The sequence below is a fragment of the Dendrobates tinctorius genome, unplaced genomic scaffold, assembly GCF_039654945.1.
Source record: "Dendrobates tinctorius isolate UK_male_01 unplaced genomic scaffold, ASM3965494v1 ptg000192l, whole genome shotgun sequence".
In the NCBI taxonomy this organism is placed as follows: Eukaryota; Metazoa; Chordata; class Amphibia; order Anura; family Dendrobatidae; genus Dendrobates; species Dendrobates tinctorius.
Genome location: NW_027361859.1, coordinates 8,710,508 through 8,729,081, shown reverse-complemented (window position 1 = coordinate 8,729,081; position 18,574 = coordinate 8,710,508). Strand labels below are relative to the sequence as shown.

Below are 18,574 nucleotides of genomic sequence, written 5' to 3'. Positions count from 1 at the left end.
CTTAGGACTGTTGTGTTTGAAAATGTTCAACTGAAAATATGTTTGCGCTATATAAATAACTATAAATATTACTATTAGAACACAGAGAAGCAGGATGGAGACATTAATCATGGCGTCCTTGCTGCTCACCATCTTGGTGGATTCCTTAAAGTTTGGGAGGATGGTCCATATGTCTGACATCCATGTCCACTCCTGAGATTTTATGTGTGAAGTCAGAACTTTATACCAACAACCTTGTTGATGCTAGTAGACTAGTCAGCAACTGCCCTCTTCTGCTCACAAATCCTTTTCAACATCTACAGTGTAGAGTTCCAATGCCTGGGGACATCACACACCAGTCAGTGAGCCAGAAGCTACAAGCGCTGCTGAAACACGGCAAGGGCGGATGAAGCTGTAAAGTTTGTCCAAACATTTGTTCATTGTGCTCAATGCTTCCAAATTTATTTTGCAGACCTTCCACATCTTTCTGCAAAGATCTAATTATGGCGAACACCTGGTCTAGTTTGCTTTCTGTGGTCATTGTTCCAGCAGACTCCTCTTTAGGCTAGAGTATCCTGTAATAATTATAATGGATAACTCAGGAGTCACTTTGCGTGGAAAAAGACAACTACAGAACACAGTAGATGGTAAAGTCTAGATTATATCGAACGGTGTTCCAAACAAGTGCAGAGAAAAACACTCTGTGTTAATACTGAATGCAACCTAACAGTCTGTAGGAAACTTCATAGGGAAACATAATCAAAAGAAACTGTCTGTGAAGCACACTTATACTTGGAGAAACTTGTCACAAGTAAGTCCTTGTTTAGTCCATTCACGAATAACTACAGTATATATACAGCTCTGGCAAAAATCAAGAGACCACTGCAAAATTTTCAGTTTGTCTGATTTTTCTCTTTATAGGTATATTTTTGAGTAAAATGTAAATTGCTCTTTTATTCTATAAACTACTGACATGTCTTCGAATTTCCAAGCACTAAATTTTGTATTTATTTTCAGAAAATGAGAAATGGTCAAAAGAACAAAATAATGCAGTGATTGCAGACCTCAAATAATGCTAAGAAAACAAGTTCATGATAATTTAGAAACAACAATACTAATGTTTTAACTCAGGAAGAGTTCAGAAATCAATATTTTGTGGAATAACCATGATTGTTAATCACAGCTTTCTTGCGTCTTGGCATGCTTTCCACCAGTCTTTCAAACTGCTTTTTGGTGACTTTATGCCACTCCTGGTACAAACATTTAAGCAGTTCTTTGATGGCTTGTGCCTATCCATCTTCCTCTTGATTACATTCCAGAGGTTTTCAATGTGGTTCAGGTTTGGAGATTGGGCTGGCCATGATGGAGATTTGATGTGGTGGTCCTTCATCCACACATTGATTGACCTAGCGGTGTGGCATGGCGCATCCTCAGACTTTGAGAACATTGCGTGAGCAGAAGGAATCAACTGTTTTTCCAGGATAAGCTTGTATGCAGCTTGATTCATACATCCTTCACAAAGATTAACCTGCCCAATAACAGCCTTGCAGAAACATCCCCAGATCATCACCGATCCTCCATCAAATTTCACAGTGGGTGCAAGACACTGTGGATTGTACACCTCTCCAGGTCTCTGTCTAACCGTTAGATGACCAGGTGTTGGGCAAAGCTGAAAATTAGACTCATCAGAGAAGATTACCTTACTCCAGTCCTCTATGGTTCTATCCTTATAGTCTTTGGCAAAGTTCAGCCTGGCTCTCCTTTGCGTCTCATTGATGAATGGCTTTTTTCTAGTTTTACATGACTTCAGCCCTGCCTCTAGGAGCCTGTTACGAACTATTATTGCCCTGCCCTTCACCCCAGCTGCAATTTGCCCTTCCTTTTATAGGTCACTTGATGTCATCCTGTGGTTGCTGAGTGACATTCGAATAAGAGGACGATCATCCCAGTCAGTGGAAAGTCGTTTTCGCCCTCTGCCCGTCTGTAGCTTTGTTGTCTCCAATGTCTGCTACTTGACCTTGTTATAATGGACTGCTGTCTTAGAAATTTAAAAAATGAAGGCAACATGATGCTCGCTGTATCCCTCTGGAAACAGGCAGACTACTCTAGCACAGACTAAAGGCTAGGGTGGAGTTATAAAGCAGGAAGACAATGGGCACATGAGACAAAAGACGCCATCTTGAAAAAGGGCAGGAATGCCCAAAAGGTAATAAAAAATATTCAGAGTCCTGATACCGAGAAACTGGGTCTGAGCAGAAAAAGTAAATTTTTGATCAAAATTATGTTAACTAAATACCCTTATTATTACTATTATTACTACTTTCATGCAATTTTTGCAATATATTTTTTTACTTTTTTATTCCAGGATATTTGTTTTGTGTTTAGTTTTTGGTTTTCTCTGTGTAAAGGTCATGTGTTCATATGCAATTACATTTTGCATGCACATTAATTTACTTTTTCTGCTCAGACCCAGTTTCTCGTTTGTTTCATTGTGCATTCTGTGCATATAAGGGTGTGACCGCCCTGTCTGAGTTGGAAAATCCATCCTGTCTGGCCTATAGTATTACTGAAAAACGTGAGCAAAGCTCAAAAAAACGCGATAAAAGGTCCACACATAATATCATAAAATGTAAATTTATTATTATGATTAATTACACATTACAACAAAAAGAAAAATGAAAGAAAAATATGGACAAATGGGGATAAAGGGCCGTAGTGTCACAACCATACCAAATGGGCACAGCAGAAAAGGGGCTGGAAACTGGAGAGCCAGTCAAAAGGTGATAAACTAGTAATGTCTTCATAAATACACAGATCACCAATGTCCTCAATTAGAAATAGTTGGCAAATATGGCACACATTCCCATAGTTATGCGGATATACCATAGATGGCGCCACAACGATGAAAAAACCAATTCAAATGTACCTGAGGACAAGCACCCAGCGGCTCCCAGAGTCCAAGCACCCACCCTGACGCGCGTTTCGGATGGTTAATCCTTCATCAGGGGGTATGGATAATAGAATAACCATGCTAGTTAAATACCGGAGAAACCGGAAGTAGCAGCGCCATCTGACCGGAAGTGACGCGTCCGCGTTCGCAGCAGCCGCGGTCACAAGCGGCGTCGGCGTCAAGTCACAGGGGAGCACCATGGCAACCACTGAGGCTGGGAGACGCCGAAAGCCGCACGGGAGCGGGGGAGCCGAACGCGCACGCGCCACGTCAGCGGCGCAGCCTATAAGATTATTAGGGAGATGCTGATAATAATAATAACGCGGTGAAAGGACATTGGTGATCTGTGTATTTATGAAGACATTACTAGTTTATCACCTTTTGACTGGCTCTCCAGTTTCCAGCCCCTTTTCTGCTGTGCCCATTTGGTATGGTTGTGACACTACGGCCCTTTATCCCCATTTGTCCATATTTTTCTTTCATTTTTCTTTTTGTTGTAATGTGTAATTAATCATAATAATAAATTTACATTTTATGATATTATGTGTGGACCTTTTATCGCGTTTTTTTGAGCTTTGCTCACGTTTTTCTGTGTCTCAATATGCGATAGGTCATATTATCCCTATGTGTTTTCCCTATTATTGCTTTATTATGTTTGATGGGATGACAATTTGTCACTAGCATGCAATTAATCTATGTTCTTTCTGTGTTATGCACAGGTTTCGCTTTTGACATCATGGATTTTAGAGCCAGGGATCAGCCTTGGCTTGGACAGGTTGATCAAGTGTTTGGGGATGATGGGGCTGGTGTGCAGCGGCCGGGTAGTCATAGATGGGAGGCACTGTGTGAGTCCATTCAGACCTTATTGGTCAAACGCACCAAAATTTGGTGGAACCGGGCCTTTTTAGAAAAATATATAACCCGCAAAATTATACCTAGGGGGCTTAGGATTCGTGTGATCCCTGCTTTTCCAATTGATGATGAAGATTTCAGGATCAACTGGGAAGAAGCTTGTAATAATTGTTCACTGACTTTCATGCAGTTACTGATTGGCCTGAATTCGAAGTCGATAGGCGAGCTGGATAAAACCATTGATACAGCACAGGCTGAGCTAAAGGCCGGTTGTCCTCCTGACACTCTAAACAATTTTGAATTACGATTGGAGAAAGTCCTTGATGAGACTGTCAGAAGGATACAGGAATCACAATCTTCTAAAATTAGTAGAGATAATAAGGATTTCCTTCTAAAAAATGTATACCAATGGCGCAAGAAGTTTGATAGAGGTGTTCACTCCTTACATCGAGCTACATCAGTGACCTCGGTCTCGTCATTAAGCACACAATCTGAGGCTTCTATGTCGTCCATGAACACTAGGGCAGGCAATAAGAAAAAGAGGAACTATGGATATCACCCGTACAAACGACATAATAAAAGTTCCGTTGATGCTGCTACCACTAATGATAATAAGGTAATTAATCTAAGCAGCCATGAATTATCTACCACTGATATGTCTTTATTGTCACGAGGTCTCTCTTTTTCTCCTGCCACCGGTCTGGATTCCTTTACAGTGATAAAAGACTTGCATCTCTTCGCGCGGTCACTGTTATTTAAGTGTTTTTATTTTGATGACAATTCTCACCAAATGTTCCCTACAGATGAGGAGCAGGCAGCTCTAAGGATTCTGGAGGATCTATCCTGTGAACAGAATATGGTGGAGGGAGGTAAGATACCTTTATCCATTCGGCCACGATCCAGAAAATTTCCTCCACTTTCTACGTGTAGCAACATCGATCTATTTGTTAAGGTAGTTTCCCAGGAGGTGTTACGGCTTAATAAGAACATCGTGCATGATAACTTGACTGGTGATGAACGTCAACGCCTTAAATACTTACAAAATCTCCCTGACGTGGTGATCAAACCGGCGGACAAGGGGGGAAATATTGTAGTATGGCCAATGATTATGTATGAAAAAGAGGCCTATAGGCAGTTAAACAATTCTATTTGCTATAAAAAACTTACTTTCAACCCCTTGTCCGCCTTTGAGATCCAACTCAGGGAGATTATTACCAGGGCTATGGATAATAACATCATCACTAAAGAGTTGGCAGCTGCACTAATTGTTGTTGAGCCAATGATACCAACATTTTATTTACTTCCTAAAATTCACAAGAATTCCACCAACCCTCCTGGTCGCCCCATTGTTTCTGGTGGGGGTAATTACCTTGAATGTGTGAATCGCTGGATTGATTCTATGTTACAGCCATTAGTTGAGGATCTCCCTTCATACCTGAAGGATACTAATCAGCTACTTCGCAGGATGGACGGTCTATCACTTGATGCGGGGACTCTGTTTGTTACAGCAGACGTAGAGTCACTGTATACTAATATAAGACATAGGGACGGTTTACATGCTATTAGCTATTTTCTGGAAATGTCTAAATTCAGCAGGGGTATGAGGGCTCTCATACTCGAGTTGCTTGAATTTACACTGACTCACAATTTTTTCACGTTTAAGGGGTCCTTCTTCCTGCAGCTCCAGGGGACAGCCATGGGCGCGGCCTATGCGCCGGCCTATGCTAATCTGTTCCTGGGACTGTGGGAGAGGGACCTCTTCCTGTCGGATCATGAGATGTCGATGGAGCGTGTCCTTCTGTGGACGCGCTACATCGATGATGTGCTCTTGATCTGGCAGGATACACCCGCGTCTCTTGCACAATTTATTTTGAAGCTTAATAACAATGACCTGAATATACATCTCACTGTTAAATCGGATCCAGATCATATAGAATTCTTGGATGTTAATTTGAGACGAGATTCTTTGGGAAGGGTCCAGACGGACATTTTTAGAAAACCCACCTCTATTAATATGTTACTTCATGCGGATTCCTTGCATCCTGCCCATATGATACGGGCAGTAGCAACCGGCCAGTTCCTTCGTCTGAGGCGCATATGCTCTACAGACGATGACTTTGAGCTGCGCTTGAGTGAACGTGGCTATAGTCATCGGATAATTAAAAAAGCTTACCATAAGGCCAAATACAATTCTATAAATCTACTTCTATATAGACATTCTGAACAGGATACTGCTTCACAGCCCATAAGGTTTGTAACTAATTTTCATAGTCAGTTTGAAGCATTACGTAAGGTCCTTTCGAGATCTTGGCCGATTTTAATGGCTGACCCTGTTTTATCTAAAATTCTACCTGATCGACCACTTATTACCTACCGTCGTGCCAGAAATCTTCGTGATCGGTTGGTACACAGCCACTATGCCCCCACTCCCCTGTCTCATTTTTTTAGCCACCTAACCCCTAGACGGGGATGCGTTCCTTGTGGCCACTGTGTTGCCTGTGTTAATGTTGAACGTAGTTCTGTATTCACTGATTCCTCGGGATCACGTGAATTTGACATACGCAAGTTTATAACTTGCACTACTAAGAACGTGATTTATTTTGCTACCTGTCCATGCTCTCTGATATATATAGGTTTGACCACCAGACAGTTTAAGGTTCGTATCAGAGAGCATGTACTAGGCATTCAGGCCGCTGTGGAACACGAGGACGCTTCTACCCTGAAGACCTTACCCTGCCATTTTAAATCACATCATCATTGCGATGCTAGTGGTTTGAGAATTAAGGGTATTGATACATTGGAAGTGGGCATACGTGGTGGCAGGGTCTCACGACGTCTAGCCCAAATGGAGACACATTGGATTTGGAGGCTTAACACGGTCCATCCCAATGGGCTGAATGAGAGTCTCAGTTTTGCTCCCTTTCTGTGACTGCCTGGCATGCTGTATATTTGTGCCATCCCCATTACCAGTGGTGTGGTTTTATTATGTTTTTAACTTTTTACTAATTTCTTTTATTTTTTCTTCTTTTTCTAGTTTTGCACATTTTGATGTTATTGACTCCATGTTGGTTGCCTGATGATTTCTACCATCTGGATGAGATGCTGATTGCCTGTTTTCCCTTCCTTCCCGTCCCCTTCTCCTTCCCACCCATTTTCCCTCTTGCCCCCTATTATTAGCATTGGATATACAGTTTTTTGATACAGTTTTTTGATCTATTTCTGTAAATTTGAAGCATGTTATATGCATTATGTTAACTATTGTATATTATATACATACTATGTAATCCACTGATATTATGTGAAACGGTATTATTATTTTTTTGATGTTATCACTTATATGATATTATATTGTATTTTGGACACTGCATATCCTTATTTATATACCTATGCTATTTTGGTCTTTGTTATAGCCTTAGATTCACAGTCTTTTCCTTTCACCGCGTTATTATTATTATCAGCATCTCCCTAATAATCTTATAGGCTGCGCCGCTGACGTGGCACGTGCGCGTTCGGCTCCCCCGCTCCCGTGCGGCTTTCGGCGTCTCCCAGCCTCAGTGGTTGCCATGGTGCTCCCCTGTGACTTGACGCCGACGCCGCTCGTGACCGCGGCTGCTGCGAATGCGGACGCGTCACTTCCGATCAGATGGCGCTGCTACTTCCGGTTTCTCCGGTATTTAACTAGCATGGTTATTCTATTATTCATACCCCCTGATGAAGGATTAACCATCCGAAACGCGCGTCGGGGTGGGTGCTTGGACTCTGGGAGCCGCTGGGTGCTTGTCCTCAGGTACATTTGAATTGGTTTTTTCATCGTTGTGGCGCCATCTATGGTATATCCGCATAACTATGGGAATGTGTGCCATATTTGCCAACTATTTCTAATTGAGGACATTGGTGATCTGTGTATTTATGAAGACATTACTAGTTTATCACCTTTTGACTGGCTCTCCAGTTTCCAGCCCCTTTTCTGCTGTGCCCATTTGGTATGGTTGTGACACTACGGCCCTTTATCCCCATTTGTCCATATTTTTCTTTCATTTTTCTTTTTGTTGTAATGTGTAATTAATCATAATAATAAATTTACATTTTATGATATTATGTGTGGACCTTTTATCGCGTTTTTTTGAGCTTTGCTCACGTTTTTCTGTGTCTCAATATGCGATAGGTCATATTATCCCTATGTGTTTTCCCTATTATTGCTTTATTATGTTTGATGGGATGACAATTTGTCACTAGCATGCAAGTAATCTATAGTATTACTGGTGGTTCAGTCCCTCTGTCCTTGTTCACATTTACGTCACTTGACAAGTGGAAAGGTTTTAAATACAAGAGTTAGGACTGTCCCACAAGGGTTGCCGTGACGTGGCGGGATGGCTTCTACATTATTTTGATCAAAATTATGTTAACTAAATACCCTTATTATTACTATTATTACTACTTTCATGCAATTTTTGCAATATATTTTTTTACTTTTTTATTCCAGGATATTTGTTTTGTGTTTAGTTTTTGGTTTTCTCTGTGTAAAGGTCATGTGTTCATATGCAATTACATTTTGCATGCACATTAATTTACTTTTTCTGCTCAGACCCAGTTTCTCGTTTGTTTCATTGTGCATTCTGTGCATATAAGGGTGTGACCGCCCTGTCTGAGTTGGAAAATCCATCCTGTCTGGCCTATAGTATTACTGGTGGTTCAGTCCCTCTGTCCTTGTTCACATTTACGTCACTTGACAAGTGGAAAGGTTTTAAATACAAGAGTTAGGACTGTCCCACAAGGGTTGCCGTGACGTGGCGGGATGGCTTCTACATTATTTTGATCAAAATTATGTTAACTAAATACCCTTATTATTACTATTATTACTACTTTCATGCAATTTTTGCAATATATTTTTTTACTTTTTTATTCCAGGATATTTGTTTTGTGTTTATTTTTTGGTTTTCTCAGAGTCCTGATACCACCTACTGTATGAAACTAGGACAGAAGAAATTTTTGTGACCTCTGGATCACTACCATTACAACCCCTTCTCATTCCTCATTTTAGGTCCTGTTAAAATAAAACCACTTATACTCATCTTCTGTGCAGGTGCCATTCCAGCAGTGACAGCAGTAGCATTTCCAAGGCTCATGCGAGGTTATTAGTCACGTGAGCTCTGCGCCCAATCAGTGCTGGTGTCACTGTCCCCACCCTCGGACAAATTAAAAATTAAGAGGAAGTCAGAGAGTAGATACAGCCGTGGCTCCTGTTAATGTTCAATTCATGAGTTTTTCTCACAGAGCTAGCGGGGATCTCACCAAGGTCACAGCAGTTCAGCCCAGCAGGGATCGAAGCCTCAGTGACTGGAGGTAACCTCAATGACATCACCGCTAGTTAGCGGCAGCAGGTGTCAGATGATGGGATCTCTAGTCCCATCAGCTGACACCAGTGATCAGGGGTAAATTTTATACCTCTGATCACCACTGAGTGCTCATGCTGTCTTCTGACAGCGTGGGAACCGATGATCTCTGACCGGCGGGGAAGATTTCACCGCTGATCATAAACGGTGTTTGCAGCGCTGTAACTCACATGATAGTGCAACAAACACCCGGTGTTCGGGCAGCTGAACCTGAACAGTAGCATTGACCTCCTGGTGAAGTCTGCGTTCGGTGTCCGTTCCCGAACAGTAGGTGTTCGGTACAGGCGCCGAACTTTACTGTTCTGGTTCGCCCATCTCTATTCCCAATAGTGTACCAACCTTGTTAAGAAGATATAATTTTCGGTTAAAACATTTCCAACATTCTGAATATGAAAAAGACTTTGACTCTGTATGACTTCTGAGATGTTTATTTAGAGTTGATTTCTGTGTAAAAGATTTCCCACGTTAAAAACATCAAAATGCTTCTCCCCTGAGTGAATTATTTCGTGACTAAGAAGATTTGGTGACTAAGATGATTGCTTCATAAAACATTTTCCACATTCTGAACGGGAAAAAGTATTCTCCGCTGTGTGGGTTCTCTGGTGGCCATCAAGAAGCACTTTCTAGTTAAAACATTTCCAACATTCTGAACATTAAAAAGACTTCTCTCTTGTGTGAGCTCTTTGGTGCTTAAGAAAATTTGATTCATGGTTAAAATATTTCCCACATTCTGAACATAAAAAAGGCTTCTCTCCTGTGTGAGTTCTTTGGTGTATAACAAGATTCCATTTATGGTTAAAATATTTCCCACATTCAGAACATGAATATGGCTTCTCCCCTGTGTGAGTTCTATGGTGTTTGATAAGACTTGATTTCTGGTTAAAACTTTTCCCACATTCTGAACATGAATAAGGTTTTTCCCCTGTGTGAATTCTCTGGTGCTTCACCAAATCTGATTTGCAGTTAAAACATTTCCCACATTCTGAACATGAAAAAGGCTTCTCCCCTGTGTGATTTCTTTGGTGCTTACCAAGATTTACTTTCTTGTTAAAACATTTCCCACATTCTGAACATGAATAAGGTTTTTCCCCTGTGTGAATTCTCTGGTGCTGCACCAAATCTGATTTGTTGTTAAAACATTTCCCACATTCTGAACATACAAAAGGCTTCTCTCCTGTGTGAGTTCTTTGGTGCTGAACAAAATCTAATTTCTTGTTAAAACATTTCCCACATTCTGAACATGAATAAGGTTTGTCACCTGTGTGAATTCTCCGGTGCTTCACCAAATCTGATTTGTTGCTAAAACATTTCCCACATACTGAACATGAATAAGGCTTCTCTCCTGTGTGAGTTCTTTGGTGTATAACAAGAGTACCTTTCTGGATAAAACATTTCCCACATTCAGAACATGAATATGGTTTCTCCCCTGTGTGGGTTCTCTGGTGCTTAACAATATCTGATTTTCGGTTAAAACATTTTCCACATTCTGAACATGAATATGGCTTCTCCCCTGTGTGGGTTCTCTGATGTGCAACAAGAGTTGATTTATGTGTAAAGTATTTCCTACATACTGAACAGGAAAATGGCTTCTCCCCTGTGTGAGTTCTCTGGTGATTAACAAGATCCCATTTCTGCTTAAAACATTTCCCACATGGTAAACATGAAAAAGGTTTCTCCCCTGTGTGTGTTCTCTGATGTGTAACAAGAGCTGATTTCTGTGTAAAGTATTTCCTACATACTGAACATGAAAAAGGCTTCTCACCTGTGTGAATTCTCTCATGCCTAACAAGATCTGAATTCCGGTTAAAACATTTCCCACACTTGGAACAAGAAAATATTTTCTCTACTGTGTGAATTTTTTGATGTTCAAGAAAAGACAGTTCAAGGGGAAAATTGTTTCTATATTCTGAAAGTGAAAAGGACTTTGCTTTAGGAGCAGTTTGTTTTTCAATGCTTATTTTGTGACTTTGATTTTCCTTAGTAGTCGGTAATGAATCAGAAGACAGGACCTGTTTTATAGGATCAGATGACAGATCTTTGCTGTGAACAGATGCAGTAATAGCATTCACTTCAATTGTTTTCTGTAGGATCTCAAGATACTCTGATTTAAAAATTAAAGATGTCAGCTGTCCCTCTGATCTCCTGGTACATTCATCTGCCAAGAATAAAGCCAATTATTATTTTTGAATAAAATATCCTTGAATTCTATATATTCAACATTTCTACTTAATCTACAGAAATGGCAAGCTATGTAAAAATACTGAATTATTCACCAAGACAATGACAGTTTACAGTTATAATAGAAAACCTAATAGAATGAATCAGTAGGTTATACAGAATAACAAGCCCCATATAATGCTCCACACAGTGTTATGGGTACCACATAGTGCTCCATACAGTATAATGAGCCCCATGTATTGCTCCATACAGTATAATGAGCCTCATATATTGCGCCATACAGAATAATAAGCCCCATATAATGCTCAACACAGTATTATGGGTACTACAGTGCTCAATACAGTATAATGAGCCCCATATAATGCTCCAAACAGTATAATGAGCCCCATGTATTGCTCCATACAGTATAATGAGCCCCATATTATGCTAAAAACAGTATAATGCACCCCATATAATACTCCATACGTATAATGAGCCCCATACCTTGCTCCATACAGAATGGGCCCCATATAATGCTACAAACAGAATATGCTGGCCCCCATATAATGCTCCAAACTGTACATGATGGGCCCTATATATTGATCCAAACTCCAAACAGAATGGGCCCTGTATATAATGGGCCCCATATGACGCTCCATATATTATGGGCCCCATATGACGCTCCATATATTATGGGCCCCATATGACGCTCCATATATTATGGGCCCCATATGACGCTCCATATATTATGGGCCCCATATGACGCTCCATATATTATGGGCCCCATATGACGCTCCATATATTATGGGCCCCATATGACGCCCCATATATTATGGGAACCATATGACGCTCCATATATTATGGGCCCCATATGACGCTCCATATATTATGGGCCCCATATGATGCTTCATATATTATGGGCCCCATATGATGCTTCATATATTATGTGCCCCATATGATGCTACATATATAATGGGCCCCATATGATGCTCCAGTATATAATGGGCCCCATGTTATGCTTCAGTATAATGGGCCCCATATGATGCAACATATATAATGGGCCCCATATTATGCTTCAGTATAATGGGCCCCATATTATGCTGGGGCCAGAGAGATCACAGGGGGTGCACATAGCTGGGGCCAGACAGAGAGATCACAGGGGGGCCCTTAGTTGAAGGGCACAGATCACAAGCACTGCAGACAGGCACACAGGGCTGCCGGCATAGAGATCTGTTATGAACGGGTCACCGAGGAGGATGGCAGGAACAGGCTAAGCTACCAGGAAACCAGAGAGGTTGGTAACTCAGCAGCTTGCAGACCCCTGATCCTAACAACACAACTAGCAGTAGCCGTGGAGCATTCCTACGATGCTCTAGACGCCTCGGCACAGCCGAAGAACTAACTAAGCCTAAAGCCAAAATCTAAACTGCCGCGGAGCAGATCCCCAAAGGAATAGATAGTCCCCAAACATATATTGTCGGTGAGACAAGATGAGACACAAACATAGGCAGAAAATAGACTGAGCAAATGATGGGGCCCAAACTGTCCAGATAGGACAGGCCAGAAAAGATACTGTCTGCAATCATGCAAAAACCCAACACATCTGATATACAAAAAACCTGGGCCACACAACCTCACCCCCTGCTAGATCATCACTCTGGTATGAACTGGAGGCAAAGCAAAAGATACTAATATAACAGGGGACTGAACAGACTGACACAAGCTGTAACATATGGAGCGGGGCCCAGCGCTGCCCCCAGCAGGGAGTACGCTGAACCCTCGCAACAAAGCAGAAAGCAAAATAAAGGCACAACCAGATTAGATGCAAAGGATTAGCAAAAGAATCACTTAACTGAACCATGCACATCAGGCAGGAGACAGAAGAACTCAAAATGCACAAGGAGGAAATCATCAGCAACCACTAAGGCAGAGTTCCCCAACTCCAGTCCTCAAGGCCCACCAACAGGTCATGTTTTCAGGATTTCCCTTGTATTGTACAGGTGATGAAATTATCACCTGGGCAATACTAAGGAAATCCTGAAAACATGACCTGTTGGTGGGCCTTGAGGACTGGAGTTGGGGAACCCTGCACTAAGGGAAGCCTGCTCACTTATATGCTCCCAGCCAATAATCCCAGATTCCCGATCATCATCGTCAGGTGGCAAACTTCCATCAAACTGGCCAGCTCCACTACTCCCAGTAACCTCCAGAGGGAGCTCCAGCTCAGAAGTCAGAGCAAGGGAATTCACAACAGAGATCTCTCTGGCAGCAGCAGCTCCTCTTCCGACATGGTAGCGACTAGAATGGAGTTGATTATATGAGCTAATGATGTCACCAGAAGGGGCAGGACTAGAGCTGTCTAGATCGGTGTGGCTAAAATGAGGATCATAAAAAATCAACTCCGATCTAAGACGGGTCTGGTCCCGCTCCTTCCGCTGACATCATTAGCTCATACAATCAACTCCATTCTAGTCGCAACCCTTGTGCCCGCAGATTTAAAGGGACGTTGACCACAAAATCGGGCCAGTGGCAGAATCAGCAGCCGGATCAGTGGGCATCTCAGTCCGTGGCCCACTATGAAGGAAAACATCGTGGCCCAGCGGGAAAATGACCGGTTGGGCAGATTATCAATCCGGGCCTGGTGATCACACTCAAAGAGTGGTGATAAATGGTTGTACATCCAATTGTAAGAGTGTTTTAAGTGGAGTACCACAAGGTTCTGTCCTGGCCCCAGTGTTGTTTTTATACATGAACTAGAAAAGGGAACTGAAGGTAAACTTATCAAATTTGCAGACGATACAAAGATAGGAGGGATAGCTAACACTAGAGAAGACAGAAAAAATTTAGAAGCATCTAGATAAGCTTGAACAATGGGCAGCATCTAATAGAATGGTATTTCACGGAGAAATGCAAGATTCTATATCTGGGTTAAAAAAAACGAAAATTACATCTATAGAATGGAAGTAATAGAACTAAGACATAGCATGTGTGAAAAAGACCTGGGTATACTAATAAATCACAGACTGCAAATGTGTCTTTTTTTAAAGACTACCAGCAAATTAAAGATTCACATAGGTGAAGGTAGATTCATCCAATGAAATACCAGGATTCCAGGAAGCCAAAAGCATAATTACCCTCTGCTTTTTCTTAGAGGCCCATCATAATATTTTTCAAGTGATTTTCTAGCTTGTCAGCATATTCTACATACGCTGTAATTTGGTTTTTAAATTACAGATCTGGGCAGATCTATCCCTGTGTGGCACAATCAAAAGTTTTACCATAACCAGGTTCCCCGTATCATGTTCCCACATGCTTTATGCATCCATTAGCCCTCTGTGTCCGTACTATTACACACTTAACATTATGGCTGGTCCAAACAATCAGGGCAATTATTACCACCCACCTTTTGTGTCTCCCCTTTTTCCCTCATAGATTGCAAGCTTGTGAGCAGGGCCCTCATTCCTCTTGGTATCTGTTATGATTTATGTGATTATTGTTATGCTGTAATGTCTATCGTCTGTACAAGTCCCCTCTGAAATGTAAAGTGCTGCGGAATATGTCGGCGCTATAGAAATAAAATTTATTATTATTATTATTATTATTGTCAGGTAAAAGTCAAGTCTTCTAATTCCAGGGCGTAGGTGGATCTTACAGGTTGTAAGTTCTGTTGAAAGACTTTCAATGCCCAAAGTATTTTGAACAGTTTCAGGAGGAGGAAAATGCTGTGGTCTGGAGGCAAATTGGTGATCACACGATTATGATTTGGCCGGACTACACCCCAGATAAAGCAGCCATAGCTCTGCTCCGAGAACAGTCCCTTGCTTATCTATATTTAGTGGTTACTACTCACCTGGGTAGTCATCTGTAGGAATCTCCTCTTTAAACTGCTCATCACCCCTCACATATGTCTCTGTAGTATTAATATGAGTCAGATCTTCACCCTGAAACAAACATTGTCAAAGTCACAGACAGATGGAGAAGTCACATCTATGATCAGCTCTAATCCTGCCATCTCCACCGTTCTCATTACACAAGTATAAAACATATAATACTGGTGGATAAAACAAGACTGAGCACAAGACCTTCACAGCCGTCTACACATCATAGGGGAGATCTCATGACACCTTCTCTCCAGCTACCTGATGATCCTGAGGAACATTGGCATCTTCTTGTTTACAGTCCTGTGGAAGAAGAGGACGGGGACATCTGTCTGGTGTTGTCCTCTTGCTGGCTAGAACTGAAGGAAAGACATACAGGGACTGAATTCATTCTTTACATAAAAATAATGTTATGTTGTCTGTATTTAGTCCTGTCTATTACCTGTTGATGTAAGGGGTTGAGGAACCTCCATCATGACGTCCTTGTACAAATCTTTATGTCCTTCTAAATACTCCCACTCCTCCATGGAGAAATAGACAGCGACATCCTGACACCTTATAGGAACCTGACACATACAATGATACCACCATCACCCCAATCCCTTTGTAGCGTTACTGTATAATGTCCCAGCATTCCCAGCAGTGTCACCTCTCCAGTCAGCAGCTCAATCATCTTGTAGATGAGTTCTAGAATCTTCTGATTATTAATGTCCTCATGTATCAACAGTTGAGGTGGAGGCCCCATGATTGTGCTCAGGGGTCTTCCCCATCCCTCAGACACAGGGTCCTGACAGCGCTCACTAAAGGTCTTCTTCACTACTGTGTAAACCTGGTTATGGAGAGACAAATTAATAAATCTCACTACAGACATTTCCAGAGTCCTCACCTCTCCAGTTCTGTCCATCTGTTATTCCCATAGATAAGAATGATGTAATATGACGTCATCAGAATCTCTCACCTCTCCAGTAAGCCTGGAGAGGATCTCTAGGGTGAGGTGTAATATCCTCTCCGCCATCTTGTCTCTGTCCACATCCATCTTTGATGGGTAGATCAGTAAAATTCTCTTATATTGAAGATCTTGACTGAGAGGATCCGATACTGTAGAGACCTGAATGAGAAGATGAGCCGATGTAACATCATAAAGATCCTGTGTAATAATACAATTACTGGAGATAATAAGGGAAACATATGAGATTTATTATTTTACAGTATTTCGTTTCCTTCTTTACATCTACTAATAAACCCTATATATTGTAGGCCACACATAACAAGCAGTTTCTTCCTCGGAGTCGGCAGCTGAATACATTTCTCATAGACTCATCTTCCATAACGCTAATTCTCGTCTCATTTACCGACACTGGAATCGGCATTAGCAATACTGCAGGAGATATTCATTACACAGGACAGGAGAAATAACTACTTCATGATGAGGACGACATCTTCATCTTCTACTACGGCTCTAGAAACATATTTGGCCAGAGTCCGTCACTGACTCCATCCCCACCGGCCGTCTATATGAAGGTTTCCCGTCTTCCCCGCACTGTAATCTTCTATCACGTTAGATCTCAGGTCAGATTCACACACAGAAGTTTGAGGCTTTTATAAAAACTTTTTTGTTTCCACAAACACCGGTGACAGAAATTATCTGATACCAAAGTCTCCATGTACAGGGTTTTATGGGGTTTATTTCTGGCCTTAAGCTTTCCTACATTACAAGAAAAACACCAGAAAAAAAGAAAATATAAACCCCTTTACCCCCAAAGCCTTTTTACACCTTCATAACCAGGTCAAATTTTACAATTCTGACCAGTGTAACTTTATGTGGTAAATTGTCTCTTCAGAGAGTACTCTGGTGCCACCTATATGAAGTAGCAATCCAAAAAGTCAATATCGACTCTCTAATGAATAGTGTTGAGCTTTCCGATACCGCAAGTATCGGGTATCGGCCGATATTAGCTGTATCGGAATTCCGATACTGACTTCCGATACTTTTTTCATATTTGATACCGGAATCGGAAGTTCCCATAATGCTATCAGCCCGCTCGCTTTGATTCAGCCAATGGGAATCCTCAGAAGTGTGGGCACATCCTGTTAGGCATGTAGGCATGTTAACTATTGGCATGGCTGTGATTGGCTGCTGAAATGATGTCATGATGCACTATAAAAGCCACTGCCGCCGCCATTTCTGGTCACTCTGCTGTGAATTCAGTTAGGGACAGGCTTCAGACAGGGTTCAAGACTGTGAGGGACAGTTAGAAATAGCGATTCTCAAAACAATATTGTGCTTTACCCAGGCTACATAAACCACCACTGTAGCTTTCTTTTCCCTAGCAGCAGTGTTCACAGCTGTCTGCAAGGGCTGTGTGAGTGCAGCTCACACTGTGGAGTGGGTCCTGCAGCCACGTCTGGTTGGAGGCCACCCAGCGTGCCTCACTGCTGCCTCATACATATTTTTCTTTTTGAGCTGCTTATCTTTAAAAAAAAATTCTATCTAGTGTGCTTCCATCCGTATCCATATACGTTGGTTGCAAACACTAGTAGTAGACAGCGGAGCCTTTCTGCAGCCTTTCAGTGCTAGTGCCCACTTAGCTGCACTGTTCACCGCTGTCTGAGAGGTCTCTGACTGTGTGTGAGTGCAGCTCACGCTGAGTAGTGTGTCCTGCAGCTACGTCTGGTTGTAGGCTGCTCAGCGTGCGTCACTGCCTCACAGATATTTTTCTTTAATTGCAGCTCATTTTTTCTTCTCCTATTAGTGTGCATCCATCCATATCCATCTACATTGGTTGGTTGCAAACACTATATAGGAGTAGATAGAGGAGCCTTTTTTCTGGCTTGTGCCCTTCAGCTGCAGCCAGATTAGCATTACCCAATTTTTTTGGAGCCTCATCTTTTGCATTGTAGGTTACCTGCCTGCATTGTAATAGCTCCAGAAAGTTGGTGATACTCTCACTTTCAAATCTTTGGTCACATCATTTTAGTTTTTTTTCCCCCCAAAAAAAAAACAACAAAGTTCACCAAACACTACATTTGAAAGTTGTGTAGGCCACATTAGCTCCCATTAAAGTGTAGTCGACACACACACTTCATAAAATTAGTGTTTCTTATACCTGTAACCAGCTGTTCAGGAATAAGCACACTAAGGCCCCCCTTTGTACTTTTCTGCCTATCTTTCTCAGTCTAGCAAGATGAAGAAGGCAGGGAGTAAGGCACGTGGGCATGGAGTTTCAGCAGGGAGAGGACGTGGGGATTCTGCAGGGAGAGGAAGTGGGGATTCTGTGCCTGCTGTTGGCACCAGTGAGTCAGCATCCCCCAGTTTTAGCAGGCAACAGTCCTTTATGCGCTGCTTTGCAGGACCTCACCGTACC

At 41.9% G+C, this 18,574-nt stretch overlaps 1 pseudogene; it reads right to left on the bottom strand.

Moving 5' to 3' along the window:
• Nucleotides 1-18,574, bottom strand: part of LOC141055963 (uncharacterized) — a 231,667-nt pseudogene that overhangs the window by 199,666 nt on the left and 13,427 nt on the right.